This window comes from Lissotriton vulgaris, chromosome 5 (genome assembly GCF_964263255.1).
Source record: "Lissotriton vulgaris chromosome 5, aLisVul1.2, whole genome shotgun sequence".
Lineage (NCBI taxonomy): Eukaryota > Metazoa > Chordata > Amphibia > Caudata > Salamandridae > Lissotriton > Lissotriton vulgaris.
In genome coordinates, this window is record NC_141693.1 from 1,367,925,016 (window position 1) to 1,367,941,502 (window position 16,487).

At 42.7% G+C, this 16,487-nt stretch overlaps 1 protein-coding gene across 1 annotated transcript in view; it reads left to right on the forward strand.

Annotated features, from left to right (window-relative positions):
• Window positions 1-16,487, forward strand: part of BCL2L15 (BCL2 like 15) — a 129,511-nt gene that overhangs the window by 79,137 nt on the left and 33,887 nt on the right. The gene's annotated exons all lie outside the window — the stretch shown is intronic.

The window sequence follows — 16,487 nt, forward strand, 5'->3', positions numbered from 1 at the left end:
AAACAGGATTTCCTGCTCCACCGTCATAGCTACACGTCTGTACTGTGATGAACAACCATAGATCAGAGCTCGGACACTCCCTTTAGTAGAAAATGGAACCGTTAGTCGAAGCTTCTAGCAAGCCTCGCCTCCTTTTCCATCAGATTCCTGTACCACTCTGTGCCAAGGACACACCATCGACTGGCCAAGCTTCTGTTATGACTTCGGCATAAAGCGAACACATTCCTCCAACAAGAACCGGTCTTCTCTGGTTTAAGAGGGGTGAACAACAAGTAGAAAGTAAAGCATAGCCTCTCACCTAGAGAGGCTCAGAAGATGCGACAGCTCAGAAGATGGAGTTGCTCAATCATCGGCCTCTTTTCCTGCAAAATAGCAAAATTAGTATGCAAGAAGGCATAAGATTATGCAAAAGCCAATAGGCAAGCCCTGCCATTAAGCAAGATAAAGTCAGAAACAGAAAGGAACATCATCAAACCCTACTTTGTAGCGTATTCATACTATGCAGGCCTACACATCACTATGTTATTTGATAATATAAATTGCAAAGCAAAATGACATGAGAGCATGTCAAAGGCAATAGTCAGCACTGCCATAAGACAAGGTAAAATCAGAAACAGGCCTACATATCACTATATTAGGCTAAAATATACTGAGATGGTAGTGGGCAATGGTCATAATCAAGCCACTTATCCATAAAAATAGCTCAGTCACTACAGCCGCCTTATAAGGAGCTGACATTTGGGGCCACAACCGCACCGATAGTCTAACACCGGCAGAACATCATTTTGTTAGACAATTGTTTGGTCTTACCCGTAGCACCACAATTATTCCGCTATGATTAGACCTGGGGGTTAGGTCAATCGCGGATGAAGCCTCTCTAAGACCCCTCTTATACTGGAGGCGCCTGTGGGTTACTCCAGAATTGGTCGAATACAGAGAAGAACTAAGAGAGGTGATGAACCTACCAGGGGTACGGGGACTACCATGGTTTATATACATCAGGAACACCCTTATATCCAAGAAATGACATGCCCTAGAGTCCCAAGGAAATATCTAAAGGGTCATTACTGGGAGAATAAACTGACCCAGCTACAGGGGAACCATTTAATGGGGAAACTCACTGTAGCGTTTTTGGAAATCAAAGACCAGTACATATTAGAGCTGGTGCTTAACGATATAAAGCCAGCTACTGCAAGGAAGCTCTATTTACAGTTTAGGCACCGGGTATTGCCACTCTGTGCTTTCACAAACAAACAAACAAAGGCCTAAAAACACTGGGTTGCCCTGCATGCGATTGTGCAGAAGAATCTGAATGCCACGTGTTCTTTGTCTGTACTGGCTATAAGAGAACAAGAAAACGATGGCTGGTTCAGATATGTAGAAACTTGGGAAATAGGCAATGCTCAGAGGCCTTTAGACTATTGAAATATAATGCTAGTCTCCCTATAGCTTACTGGGTGGCAGACTATTTACTTTCCATGTGGTGTACTCGAAGCGTCTTTCTAAAAATGCCCCCAAAGATGGTGACTAAACTGGAGTATACTTTGTTCCTTTTTAACTGATGGAATTTATTACTATGTGTTTTTTAGCAGCATTTTGAAAAATGTATCTAATTTAAGGTATACATCACTTGGTGATAAAGAGTATCAAGAAGTAGGACTGGCGTTAAAAGGGCTATAACAATGGTTTTAATTCCTTTTTGATTGAAGTCAACTCATTCTATACAAACTTTTTATCTATATTTAAGGTTCTGCAAATTCCAAATTATATTATGAACCAGCACTTTAACGTAACCAGTTATGCTGCTAATTGTCTCATTGACCGATTTAGGCACTTTATATAAACGTAGATATTAAGGTGTTTGAGTTTATCTGAGGGTCTTACTAAGAGCAGAAAACATCTTATTATTATAAACTGAACATAAGTACTGCATATATAGGTAATTGCAGACCGTGATACCAGGACTAACTGCAAATTAGATCTTTGTAGGCTAAATTATATACTTAGATACAATGTAACTTGATGTCTGTATTCCTTTTTTACTTGTTTTTAACACAGATTAGATGTGCGAATTTTGTGTAAAATGCTTTCATGCTCATATTGATTGAAATAAAGTTTTACAACTGAAATGAAGTTCTGCCCTCACTGGTGCAGTATGCCCACAGCGGGTGAGACATCATTGTGCTAGAGAGACAGGCCCTATTCAGGTGCGAGGAACACTCCTCCCACTACTCTAAATTCAGCCAAGGTCTGAGTCATCCAGGAAGGGCCTGCAGCCCCCCCCCCCCCCCAGGCCCCAGTGGCTGTCTACAGTGAATGCAAATCCCCAACCCCTGTCATTCCAATACTAGACAGTCAATGCACAAACAGGCAGAGGCACACAGACTGGTTAAACAAAAAAATGCCCACTTTCTACAAGTGGCATTTTCAGACATAATTTAAAAAACATCTTTATTAAAAGATGTGTTATTAAATTCTGAGTTCATAGAGCCTAAACTTTATTTCTCAATCTTGTCCCAATGGAAAGTTATACTTGTAAGATGTTACAAAGTATTTCCCATTCTATCATATGGGACATATAACCTTTAAATAGTAATAAACTAAATTGCCACTATTTCACTATTACTATATGACACAAACACCAGTCAATGTCCTACCTTTCACATGCACTGCATCCTGCCCATGGGGGTACTTGGGCCTACCATAGGGGTGCCTTACATTTAACAAAGGGGAAGGTTAGGGCCTGGCAAGTGGATGCACCTGGCAGTACACATCTGCCCACAGACACTGCAGGGGCAGGTCTGAGGTAACTTTTCATGGCTACTCATGTGGGTGGCACAAACAGTGCCCAGGCCCACTAGTAGTATTTGATTTACAGGCCCTGGCACACTTAGTGCATTTTACTAGGGGCTTAGCAGTAAATCAAATATGACAATCATTGAAACACCAATCCATAAACACAATTTATACAGAGAGCATAAGCACTTTAGCACTGATCAGCAGTGGTAAAGTGCCCAGAGTTCCATAGCCAACAAACACAGGTAAGGAAAAAACAGGAGGAGGAAGCAAAATGTTTGGGGGTAACCCTGCATAAAGGGCCAAGTTCCAACAATGACCCATAGATAAATAAACGTTTTGACAACATTACCAACCTCTCATCATTGACTGAACATTAAGGAAGTGACAGTTGATGATATATGCATGATTTGTATTTTAGTTCCAGTGCCATTCAATTACGGTGGCAACGGTCCATTGACCTAGATGGGACCCATTAGGATTTCCAACAATGACCAAAACCCATAGATAAATAAAGGTTTTGACAACATTACCAACCTCTCATCATTGACTGAACATTACGGATCTGACAGTTTATGATATATGCATGATTTATATTTTCGTTCCAGTGCCATTCAATTACGGTGGCAAAGGTCCATTGACCTAGATGGGGCCCATTAGGATTTCCAAAGGAATAAAGTCTGTAAGTTAGGTGATTGGTCTTAATGACTCTTGGAAACCATCCTAAGATTTCCTGCACTAGTGCTGTTTACTATCAAATAGAACTTTATCTGAGATTGCTGGGTGTACCAAGCTCTCTAACATTCTATGAGAGTAGTTTCCTTCATCACCCTATATCTACACTTTCACTCTCCCAAGATGACTGTGCCTTAGTTCTGATTCACCAATTAGGGAACACTATTCTCATGTTTCCTGCAGTGGTGCCTGAAAGGAAGCAGCAGCGGGCAGCCCTTCAATCCATTCAGGCCTGCCAGTGCCAATTTGTGAGGAGCTGAGATTTTGGGCCATCATGTACTGTAACCCAGAGAGTGGTTCACATACTGCCAGGTAGTGTGCTGGCATTGCAGGTGAAGGGTGACATGGTAGCACAAATGCTGACCTACCTGAGGATATGGTAAAAGCACAGAGAAGCTGAGATATGGTAGCTGTCAAGCAGAATCATGGGCAGCCTGATCTTGACTGCTGGTGAATCACCCACTACATTACTACCACCACAAAGCTGATGATGATGATTGATGCTGGTAACTAGAAGGTCCATTGGCTACAGCACCAGCACTCAAGTAATGTTAATAGGTAAAATATTTATTTGTGTCATTTGTAATGTGCACGAATCATCCCCTAGGGGATCTCTTGGCGCCCGAGAAGGGACAGGCAGTCACTGGGGTGCAAGATTAGAATATCCAGATCTTAACCAATTATTTAAATTGGGACAGGTTTGGGCATTCCCGAAGGTACTCAGGGAGGTCATTCCAGAGTTTGGGGGTCAGATATGAAAAGGCACGCCCGCCCTTTTTTACCTTCCTGATTCTCTGGCAGCACAGCAGCTTACGATTGCTAGATCTGAGCTGATGTGCCGGGTGGTACCATTTGAGTTTATTAGTCAAATAGACTGGTCCCAGTCCGTGCAGAGACCTGAAGACCAGGCACAGCAGTTTAAAGGTGGCCCGTTTCTTGACTGGAAGCCAATGTAGTTGGCGTAGGAGGGGCGAAGAGGGGGTTCGAGCCGGTTTATCCAGGGAAAGACGTGCAGCTGTGTTTTGCACAACCTGCAATTTGGATAAAAGATCTTCCCTAATTCCCACCAATAGGGAGTTGCCGTAATCAAGGCGACTAATTAAAAGCACCTGAATCATGGTCTCCAGGCACTGAGCGGGATCCATGGGAAGATCTTTCTCAACATCCGCATGGTCCCGAAACAGGAGCTTGCAAGCGTCTTCACCTGCTCCTCCATTGAGAGCTGATTGTCTTTATTTATTTATTTATTTATTTTTAGAGTTTTATATAGCGCGAACTTGAACCGATTAGGTTATCAGAGCGCTTTACATAGCACCAGTTCCGTTACATGTTATCAAGCATTTTACATAGAATCAGTTACAAATACATAAAGAACACATTACTTTTTGTTCTAATGAATAGGGTATCTCTTCACACGAGGGAAGGTATACACCTGGCTTTACTCCGACAGTCACACAGGCAACTAGTCGTTAAAGCTATATCTCTAAACACAGGGAGGGGATACACTTGGATAGTTCTAGTGAATAGGGTATCTCTTCACACGAGGGAAGGTATACACCTGGCTATACTCCGACAGTCACACAGGCAACTAGTCGTTAAAGCTATATCTCTAAACACAGGGAGGGGATACACTTGGATACAATCTACAAATCACATAGGATCCTAGTCATTAGAGTTATCTTCAATCTACACAGGAGGGATATGACTGGAAATACTCTAAGGGTCACATAGGAGTGGTAGAGAGTATAAAGGTCCACGGCACACACTAGCGATAAGAGTCAACTAAATACACATAGGAAGGGATATGACTGGTTAAACTCTAATAGACGCATAGGGGTGGTATATGGTGTAGGGACTTCAGCAAATACCAAAGCTTAGCATTGTTGCAATAGGTCAAAGATGCAATCACAGCATAGAGGAATGGTGGGTGGGATGCAAGGTATGGAGGGAAGGGCTAGAGTCCAGCGAGAACTGTCTGAAGAACAGCAGCAAAGTGTCATTCAGGGTAGCACGCAAGTCGAGCAGTCCCGGAGGGAAGGTGGGAACCCAGGGGGGAGATGAAGAAAGAAGTCCAGGAGAGAAGGTGGAAGCCCAGGTGGGGGACGAAGTTAGAAGCCAGCCGCAGGTGCGTCGCCATCCTGGAGAGCCTGCGGTCATCCGGCTCGGTGGGCGCGAGAGTGCGCAGGGTGGTGGGGGTGTTGGTGCAGTCACGTGTTGGCCATGGGGCGCTGCCCAGGCATGTTAAGAGCAGTGGTGGCCATCCTCGCTCTGCGGTCACTGGCGGCTGCCATCCAAGGTCCAGGCGAGTTGCAAGGAGGGTGGTGCGAGGGGGAGCAGCTGCAGCACTATGTTAGCGGGAGGCTCCGCTAGGAATCAGCAAGCAGCCAACGATCCTACCTCCCGGGTTGTTGTCGTCGGGTGGCAGATCAAACGTCCGGCAGATCGCAGAGGCAGATGCAAGCGAGGGTCACCGCCAGGGATCCCTGAAGAGGGCTCACCCCCGCAGGCAAGAGCCACAGAGAGAGCCTGCGGGGTCGCCCCTGGGAGAGGCAGCAAGCGCTGGGGCCAGATGTCAATGTTGTCAAAGTTGTCAATCTTTATTCCCAGATTCTTCGCCAAACTTTTTGGAGAGGGGTGAGAGGAGAGGAGGCCACTTTTTGCTAGGCAGCATGTAGCTGCATGAAGCTGCGTGCAATAGTTACTTGGTAGTTGCTGCTTTCAGCAAGTCATCTTGGCTCCTCCCACAACGCTTTATTTATAATCAATGCTTATCGGGTTAATATCAGGTTCATTTAGTCACAACTGTTCATAATTAATCAGTCTTTTAGTTAGGTTCATGTGAATTAACACGTTTATTATAAACTCCAATGAGCATGTGATTACAATAAATACACTAATCACAGAATCCCTCGGAACTTGAGGTCCTGAAAACCCCTGGTGGAAAACAAAGAAGCAAGTTGGATGGTGGAACCTTTCTTAACGAAGCACCTGACCACAATAGCCAAATTAATATTTCCCCTCTAAATATCACCGAGGGAGTAGTGTGCACACTGACAACCACCCACCATCACAATGGCAGTTCTATAAAGAACTTTGGGATACAAAACGTAATTTTAAGCAAAGGTGCACCACAACAAGGACATGTGTAAACTAAGGTCTTCTAGTTTGCACACAAACATTTTTTTCATATGAAACAGGACAATTTTTTTCTCAAAAACGATTTTTCTTTATTCATTCCAAATGTTAAAAGACACAGCCAACGCGTTTCGTCCCTGCGGGGACTTCTTCAGGGCAAAAAAGAGTAGTAGAAGCTCCTTAAGCGCGACGATATAATGTTGGAGAAGCAAAGTTGCAACCCAATGGCCAGGCCGTGTGTTGTCACAGGATCACTGGTTCAAAACCATAAAATGTATCGTATGGTTCGTGAATAACGAGTTATTCTGTTACAGTTCGATAGGGGACTTGAGGTTCCTGGGACTAGCATTCATATGTGGTTTGCAAGATGTGGATGCGTGTTTTGTAATGATGCATCCAAACGAGTCTATTCTTTTAAGGATTACGGCGAGTCAAGAGCAGTGAGACGGATGTGTTTTCAATGATGAAGCGTCCAGCGGGATCAATGCTTTCAAGTATTCTGATGAGTCAAGGGTAGTGCTTAGCCCTTTATTCAGTGGCTTCAAGCAACATGTCCCCTTTCTTGTTTGGTTTTAATTAATGTTATACAGTGCAGTAGTCCGTACTCGTTTGAATCCAGCTGCAGATTCGTCAAACCAGAGCTGTTCCAAAAACGTCCGTAGCCGTATGTCGTCCCCTTCCCGTCCAAACCAGTTCGTATAGACACTAATCACAAAATTCCTCGGAACTTGAGGTCCTGAAAACCCCTGGTGGAAAACAATCTATATTGTTCTCTATTTTTGGGGACTTCAATTTTGTTAATACTTATTGCTTAGATCAGAAGGGCACAACAATGATGTTCTCCTTTTAATTCCTTTAGGACCAACAAGCAAAGACCCAGAGTTGTTTTATTTAAAAATAAATGAAGTATTGTCTTAAAGAGAGGTTTGTTAATTGAAGTCACAGTCAGGATAGTCTAACATCCCTCAATGGCAAAACACCAAATTATCATCTCAACATGCAATTAATAACACATTAGCTTTAGTAACCAGCTATTACACAATGCTATCAGAGGTAGTGATGTTTTCTAGATGATTATGCACCAAATGCCTTGTAAAAAAAACCTCTCAACCACAAAGCAATTGGTCTCGGTTTTCTCTCATGATACAATGAAGTTAAATTACTTACCCTAAACTATAATTTGTGAAAACCAGAGATTTGACTTAAAGAAAACTAGAGAGGCAATTTAAAAATTGGCTGCTAGAATGGTCAAAGAAAGAGTACATTTTATAGATGATAAAAGACGGCAAACTGCAAAGTAACACACTTATTGTGAATGAAGGAAGATTGAGAATAGGTGTAGTAGTACCCAGTGGAAAGAGGCCAAGAGCAATGAGATACACATGGATGGAACACAGGTATAAAAAGAAGAGGTGGTGAATAACACAATTTTAGCAAGATTAGAAAGGTTGGAAAGTGGGTTATTAGCAGGTAGAGGTATGCACCTTCAGCTAGTAATAATACCACAGACACTAATAAGGTCCAGTCATGTCTCGATAAATCAATCCTTTCTCAACCCTTGGTAGCTTGGCAATGAGCAGTAAGGCTTAACTTAGGAAACAGGCAAGTGTAAAGCATTTAAAATCACCAAAACAATAAATAAGTAAAGGCCATACCACAATTAAAATCCAACACCAATTTATAATAATGGAGAATAGCTTTATCTTTAAATTAAACCAAAGCAACAACAATCCGAAGTAGGGAACTGGAGATATAGATTTGTAAAGATTAAATTAACAAAAGTCCATTCTAGCACCAAAAAGCTAAAAGAGCCACTCGGGGCCATCTGGTCACGCTGGACTGGGAAAAAGTCAAAATTTCATGCTATGATGTAGCACAGGTCGGCTAGGTTGAGTGGTAGGTCCTGGCCAAGATTTTGCTTTCTCACTTAGTGACTTTTTCAGCTTTTTTACTCGCCGTATAGTCTTCGGGTTCCTCAGAATCCTCGAATTTGGATTGTGCCTCAATGACAGCGGCCTCTGGCAGCGCGATGCCTCGGTGATCCCTGGAAGTCTTTGTTCTTGGTGTCATCTGTAAGGAGCTCCGGAGCTTTCAGTGGGTCAAACCAGTGCGGTCAGGCCGATTCTCAATTTGATGACAGCGGCTTGACTCAGGACGTCAAGCAGGTATTCCTCTGCAGCTTTTCACCAAAACTTTGCAAAGGGTTCTCAAACTTTCAGAAGTTCTTTTCTGAGAGTTCCTTGTGCAGTAAAGTGTTGAGCAGCACCATCCACAGGTTCAGAAGCTCTGTATTGCCTCTTGGGGTCTGGGACTCAGTTTTCCACATTGCACGTAAGCAGTCCAGGAAAATCCAGTTGTATATGGTCAGCTGGAGTAGTACTCTCTTGGTCTGCTGCAGGTGGCTTCTTCCAGCATTTGTCTACCTCTTGAAGCCCAGGGACTCTACTCATTTTCCTTGGAGCAGGCACAGTCCTTTCTTAGTGGAGTTTTGAGAGTTCGGCAGGTGCAGTCCTGAGTGTAAGTCTTCTTTGATGCAGTCCAATGCTCCAGCAAGGCCGTCGTTTTGCCCAGATGGTCCAGGGAATGATCTGAGGGGCTTCTGCAAACCTCCCATGATTATTTTCCATTCTTGGCTGGCAAGAGGGGGGGCCCCTTACTAATAGATGTAAAGTTGTCACCCTCTGCTGTGACCACGACCTGCAAAGTGTGACATATTTGTGACCCAGAATGCACCATTGTAACAATAATCAAATGGAGACATTTTCTCCTTGGAGTGTGTGTGTTAGTGTAACCCAACCCAGAGGTGTGACTAACTTTGAACTACACTCCCCTTCCAGCCACTCTCCTAATCTAATCAAGGGGGCTCTCTTCTGGCTGGGTATCAAGGAGGTGAGTGCATGTCTGAGTCCTGTAACATCTGTTCTCCTGGCTTGAAGTCCAGCTTATCTCCCCAGCCTCCTTCCTCTCCCTGGCTTCTCTATGAACCAAATCTACTCCCACCAGATGGCTTTATTGTTTCCACATTGCTGTATTGACCCTGCCGTCAGCCCCACACATGAGGAAGTATATGGAAGCAGCTGAGTTCTATACTTCAAGTGAGGACTGATGACAATAGAGTGGAGTTTTTTTTACACACGCTCAGGCTTTTTTAAGTGGACCCTCCTGCAGACACGGGCTACAGAAATAGCCACCACTTGACTGTGCTTATATTTAGTGATTGACATATATACCTTGGTCCTGATGAATGCCTTAAGATTTTTCATGTCTTATTTGGCAGAAACATGTTGACCACATACAATAGGGCAGTATTAACAATCCCTATCCACTTAGTTTTTAACTCTATCCAATGGTGGCACCAGAATAAAGGACTATTTTCACCCACCACGAGAAAGTTTTAGTCTACACCTTTTTCACCTATTCTGCACTGCCCCTCACTCCAATACATCAACTTTATCTCAAAACTCCTCCACTCCTCCCTTTGGGAGTTGCAGCCCAGACTGGGTTCCTTGCGGTCTCAGTGTGAAGAGAAAACCCTATGACGAAGCATGTCACTTTCAGGGGATTGAGGGTTTTTGCCCTAACAGTGCAGTGCTCCACCTTGATTTTGTCTGTTTCTTTTTTGTTCACACCCACCCACGCACATAATTTGTGCTATTATTTGTATTATTTCTGCCCCAGGCATCTTCACACCTACTCAGGGAACTGTGAGAGCATAACTGACAACATTAACTGTCCTTCATGTTGTCGTCTACATCATGATTTCACGAACCCCCGCAGCTGTACATACCCTGGCATTTGCAGTTAGGCCAAGGAGGGTAAAAGTCCATGAACTGTTTTTTCTTGACTGTTTCTCCTTGTGTTTCAAGAACTGGAGGGTTAGGTAGAAATGAAAGGATGTCAAACAGCAGAAGTTGAAACTGCACCTGTCCTCAGCTTGTGAAAATGTATTCAATGTGTCTGCCAGGCCGGAGGATGCGGAAAAACCGCTGCGGAGCCTTCAAAGACCCCCCGCCAGATTAGAATAGCTGGGGGGTCAGGAAGACCATCCGCCGCTTTCCCGCCGCGGTCGCCTTACGACCGCAGCGGAAAAGCTCTACTATGGAGGCTGTGTCTAACAGACACCGCCAGCCATATTAGGTTGGGGCAGAACAAATGCCTTTCCGCGGCGGCTTCTCCGCCGTGGAAAGGCTTACAGTGTTTTCTTTGGGGGCCCATTGTGGGCCCCTAGGGTGACGGGGGATGGGGGGTGCACATGGGGGGTACCTGCGGTACCCCCCTATATTTGCATGCACAAAGCGACAGGCACCGGGCGGTGCCTGCCGCTTTGTGCATGCAAATGCGAAGCATGCATATTTAACCTTGCGGCGGGTGCTGCTTCAAGCAGCACACGCCGCAATGTTAAATATTGAGGATGTGACCACCAGGGTGGCAGTCACATCCTAATTGCACTGGAGGGAACGCTGCAGCCCCTGCTTACGTTCCCTCCACCTCGGGGGTCGCGGACGGACGCAGGTTCGTCCGCGATCCTAATCGGCCCCAAATATGTAGCTGTGCCTGGCATAGTTTACTTGAAAGCTGAAATGCTTGGTATCTCTCAGGCTTAAGCTTAAATACATATATCTCCATGACTGTGTTGTTTGACTGCTGTCTCTCATTAACAGACAATTGTACCTGATTAATGCATACAGAGCATTTTGGCTCAGTCTGTCAAAGGCTGACCAATCAAAAGAGGATGCTACAGGGCTGGTTTAGGTAACTTCAAGAGTATAAGGTCTAAAACCACTTTCCTGTAATTGGTAGAATAAACCCAACCTCAGCAAGTTGTTGGATTTATTGTAAACATTATTTTGATACTTTGAACCATATTACTAGCTAAATCCTAAGAAAAGTTAGACTTTAATAAAGTTGTAAAAAGCCGTCCCATGTTAGCCCATGGGGTTAGCAGCACAAATTACTTTGCCCGTTTTTCCCCACCAGGGCATATAAAACATATTTTATAATATCCCTGCCCTATCCTTGGGGCCTCGCGGGGCAACGTATATGTCATAAAAAGGTAGCTTTGCACTTTTGAAGTAATTTTAATTCCAAAGTCAAATTTGGACACAGTTTTATTTTAAAAGCAGCCTGCTAGGCAGGACTTGTTTTAAAATGACACCAGACACCACAGCAGGGCATGCATTAAGTCCACTTGGTTCTCTAAACCTACATACCCTACCATATAAAAGGGATACAGAGGTAGGCTGTCTTGGACAATTAGAATCATACCAATTATCATATACCTTTTAAAGACAGAGTCATGGCCACTTTCCGAGCCAGTGACCACCAGTATTAGTCACAAAATGGGGGTGATCATGACAAAAAGGATGACTTTCCTACAAATGTTATGCCAGCAATACATGAGACATTTAAAAATGTTGCCATTGATGAAGAGTTATAGAAAGTGAAAGTCGTCTGCATAGACCAAATAAAGAGTTAATTGAAGCAATCTAAATGATATTCAAGATCGAAAGGAAGGTCTTTGCACTACCCTGAAAAGGACTGAGCAAGAATCAGAAGGTTGTAAAGATAAAGATATAGAGACAAATCAACATTCAATGTAGGAGAAAAAATAAGAAAGTGAAGTACCAGAAATCACAAATGAAGAGAGAGCACAGAAAAGAATCATACCTGCCGGAAGCAGCAGAGAGGTCCTAGAAAATATGAAATGAGGACTGCTTGAAATGGTGATCAGAGGTTAATGAAAACCAGAATGGAAGAAGAACATACGTTACTTCCTTATTTAGAGTGGTAGGTAAGAGAGCAGTCACCAAAGATTGGCAACTGTCCTATATACCCATCTGGTATATCCACTGCTTCATATATAAGTCACATGATGGCGATTTAACCAAGCCAGCAGCAAAACTCTTTTAGCGCTCCTACCACTGGGGATTATGTTGGTGGAGGGGTCACCCTCACCGTATTTAGTGCTACCCCTCCAGCACTGTGTCCATCAGCTTTTCTCTGTCCAGGTGTGCTTATTTTAGATGGTAACAGTGGACATATGTCCCCTACATATTGGAAGAAAACTCCCAACTTGCCAGGCACATACATTTGTTTCTTTGGGGTTGTCTCCACCAAGAATAGAAGTAACATTGGGTCCACTATGCCACCATGGCATGGCAGACCTGGTATCACTGCGTTCTTCATTGCAGCATCTCACTTCTTTGGAAGATGAGCTGTTTTGGGGAAAACACCTGTCAACGCAGCAGAAAACTGTAAATAAAGTAGGTCTACCATAGATAGGCCTAAATTAAGCCCTTTGGACACAGCCAAAAGAACTTATAATGAATGTGGACTAGAGAAATTGGATGGGGCAGTGGGTCAGAGATACATTTTTTATGAGTAGGCAGATTGATGATGTATTGGTATGTTTAACATACTAGCAAATATACCCAAACATTTTTATGTCTGTATTATGATTTTTCTACTGTAATTATGAAATTAAGAGATTCGAATAAAAGATCTTGATAATGATGAACGTTATGAAGAGTCTAGTAATTAGACTACAATACATCCAGTCCCTTATGTTAGTCACTAAGATCATGACAGATTCGCGAATACATTTAATATGTGCATAGTAAAGGGTTGTAAACATTTCTGAGACATTTACATTATCACAACAGTTTCGTTTTTTGAACTCAATATAAAATGTTGTTACTGAAATTGTTTGACCAAGTATCTTTGGTTTTGCATATTGACCATAGTGGTTAAGATGAGAAGCATAAGCTGGGATCGTTTTGCAAAATTAAACACAAACAGATTCATGCTGAATAAAGAAGTGCGATACACTGTAAAATCAAAATGTTCCATTGTTTATATCACACCTAACAATGGTTTTTAGATTATTTTATCTCATTTTTGGGAGGGGCCTAAACAGCATAGGAAGATTAAGTGATTTGCTTAGGATCACTCAATGTTGGTCAAGCGGAAAGGGAACATTGAACAATAGTCTCATAGTTCCGTAGTGGGTAGTTTAGCCACTAGATTAGTTCTGTTGCTATAGAAGCCACAAATGGTGTACAAAGAAAGACATGACCATGCTATTAACAGATCTATGATGCCACTAAGGGGCCGATTCACAAAGGTAAAGTTAGACAAAAGTCTAACTTTCTGACTTTTGGTATTCACAAAGGGCTTTTACTACTTGTAAATGCACTTTGCAAATACCGAAAGTCAACCTTTAAGACTTTCAGTAGTCTAAAAGGGAATTTCCATTCCATAGTATTTTAGTTCTACTGTCCAGTTTTGAGATGGTGGAACCACATGCTCTCTAATTATGGAGACTCCCATGGATCTGATGATAGAAACCTTTGACCTGATAGCCTCTCTGCCACATGGCTCTCAAGTCATGGTGACAGATGCTCCATCTTAGTTAGGTTGGGCAACCATCAATTGTTCCCTAACCTCCTGAGACTAGCACGTTGGAATATTGCAGAATGGCCGCCAAATAAATGTACAAAGGTCCCTGCACATTGGGAATTTTGTTCTTTTCTTCTTTAAGAGATTTCACTTAGGAAGCTTGTTCTTTTAGAACACAATACTTTGTTGACCTGGCTCATGTATCATGATGTCTGCTCAGCAAAGAATCAATGGCCCACATGCATCAAGGGTTTTTGGAGTCGCAAACGGTGCAATTCCTTAAAATCGGCCTTTTGCGATTCCAAAATCCATTTTTGGACTGCATCATACATTTTCAGAAATTGCAAAAGTTTTGCGATTTCTAAAAATGCGATTGCTTTCAAGGAATCTCAAATTTGCGATTTCTTAAAAGCAATGCATGATTAGTTTTAAAATTGCGAATTCGCAATTAGGGTGTCAAATTTACCGAGTGGTTGAACCACTTGGTAAATTTGCAAAAAGTGTTAAAAACGCAGCAAATGCATTTTTTAAACATTCATGTTACGGACACACATGTCCTTAGGACATGTGTGTGTGCAACATGATGCGAAAACAACATTTCATGGGTGCAGTTGGGGTTCATTTGAACCGCCCTCACCACCATTGAAATGCAATCAGGATTTGCGATTTTCAAAGTGCGAATTCGCAATTCCCATTGATCCCTATGGGCCTTTTGGCCCATAGGATCAATGTGAATTGCAAATTCGCACTTTGAAAATCACATAATATTTGCGATTTGGTAGAAATTGCGATTTCTACCGAATCACAAATAATTTGCGAAAATATTCATGCATCCCGTTTTGCGAATTCTAAAATGCGAATTGCTATTTTTCGCACTTTAGAACTCGCAAAATCCCGGGATGATGCATGTGGGCCAATGCCTTTTGTTGAACCGCAGTCATGACTGCTTCACTGAAGGCACAGAAGGCCCACATGCATCATCCCGGGATGTTGCGAGTTCTAAAGTGCGTAAAATAGCGATTCGCTTTTTAGAATTTCGGTAGAAATCGCAATTTCTACCAAATCGCAAATAATTTGCGATTTTCAAAGTGCGAATTCGCAATTCACATTGATCCTATGGGCCAAAAGGCCCATAGGGATCAATGGGAATTGCGAATTCGCACTTTGAAAATCGCAAATCCTGATTGCATTTCAAGGGTGGTGAGGGGGGGTTCAAATGAACCCCCCCTGCACCCATGAAATTTTGTTTTCGCATCATGTTGCACACACACGTGTCCTAAGGACATGTGTGTCCGTAACATGAATGTTTAAAAAATGCATTTGCTGCGTTTTTAACACTTTTTGCAAATTTACTGAGTGGTTCAACCACTCAGTAAATTTGACACCCTAATTGCGAATTCGCAATTTTAAAACTAATCATGCATTGCTTTTAAGAAATCGCAAATTTGCGATTTCTTGAAAGCAATCGCATTTTTTGAAATCGTAAAAATGTTGCGATTTCTGAAAATGTATGATGCATTCCAAAAATGGATTTTGGAATCGCAAACGGCCGATTTTTAGGAATCGCACCGTTTGCGACTCCAAAAACCCTTGGTGCATGTGGGCCAGAAATCTCTGCCAGGCTTTGAGCAATCTCTATAGCTGGTGGGCGGTCCTTTGCTAGAGGAGCAGGGGCCATTCTCTGACATGATGGCAGGCCAAAGAGCCGTCTGACAGATTTTAAAAGATGCCGCTAATTCAGCAGGATATTTCCATACGTAGGCTACAACTTTGGTTTCCAGTTCTAATTTCATGTCACAGATCTCAAAGCCTTCCTTTCTAAATAATGGTGAGATATAGTTCAGACCTACCCTGAATGACTCAGTCATTATTGTGAATGGATGAACCAGCTAGGATCCCATCTCTGATTTCATGATGGCTCTTCAGTTGGGCCACTAGAGAGACAATTACTGAATCATGAGGTTCATTGAAGAACGTGTTTGTGAGTAGTGGCCAGTGTCCAATAGCATCTCAAGGTTAAGGACTTGATACTTTCTTTATATTAGTCAAATGCACATTGGTTACAATCTGCTTGTGTTTTTTATCAGCATATGCACATTTGAATGAATTTGGAGGGGTAATTCAGCATGGGCAGTTTTAATACACTATTGAATCGATACGGTATTATGCGTTTCAGCGAGTAAAAAAGTTGGAATTAGAAACATAAAAAATAAAGTGCATTACACTGCCAAACCTCGGGCAAAAGTCTGAATTTGCTAAATAGTTGCAAAGTTAACTATACAGTGTCTTTGATTGAACTCTCACTGGAATAGGTACTTGTACTGACGGAGACACGGTCTAGTGTCTGTCATGTTTATTGTAACCTCACACTTTACACCCACCCACTAGCGCCCCCACCATCCAAACTCTACAGTACTCATTTG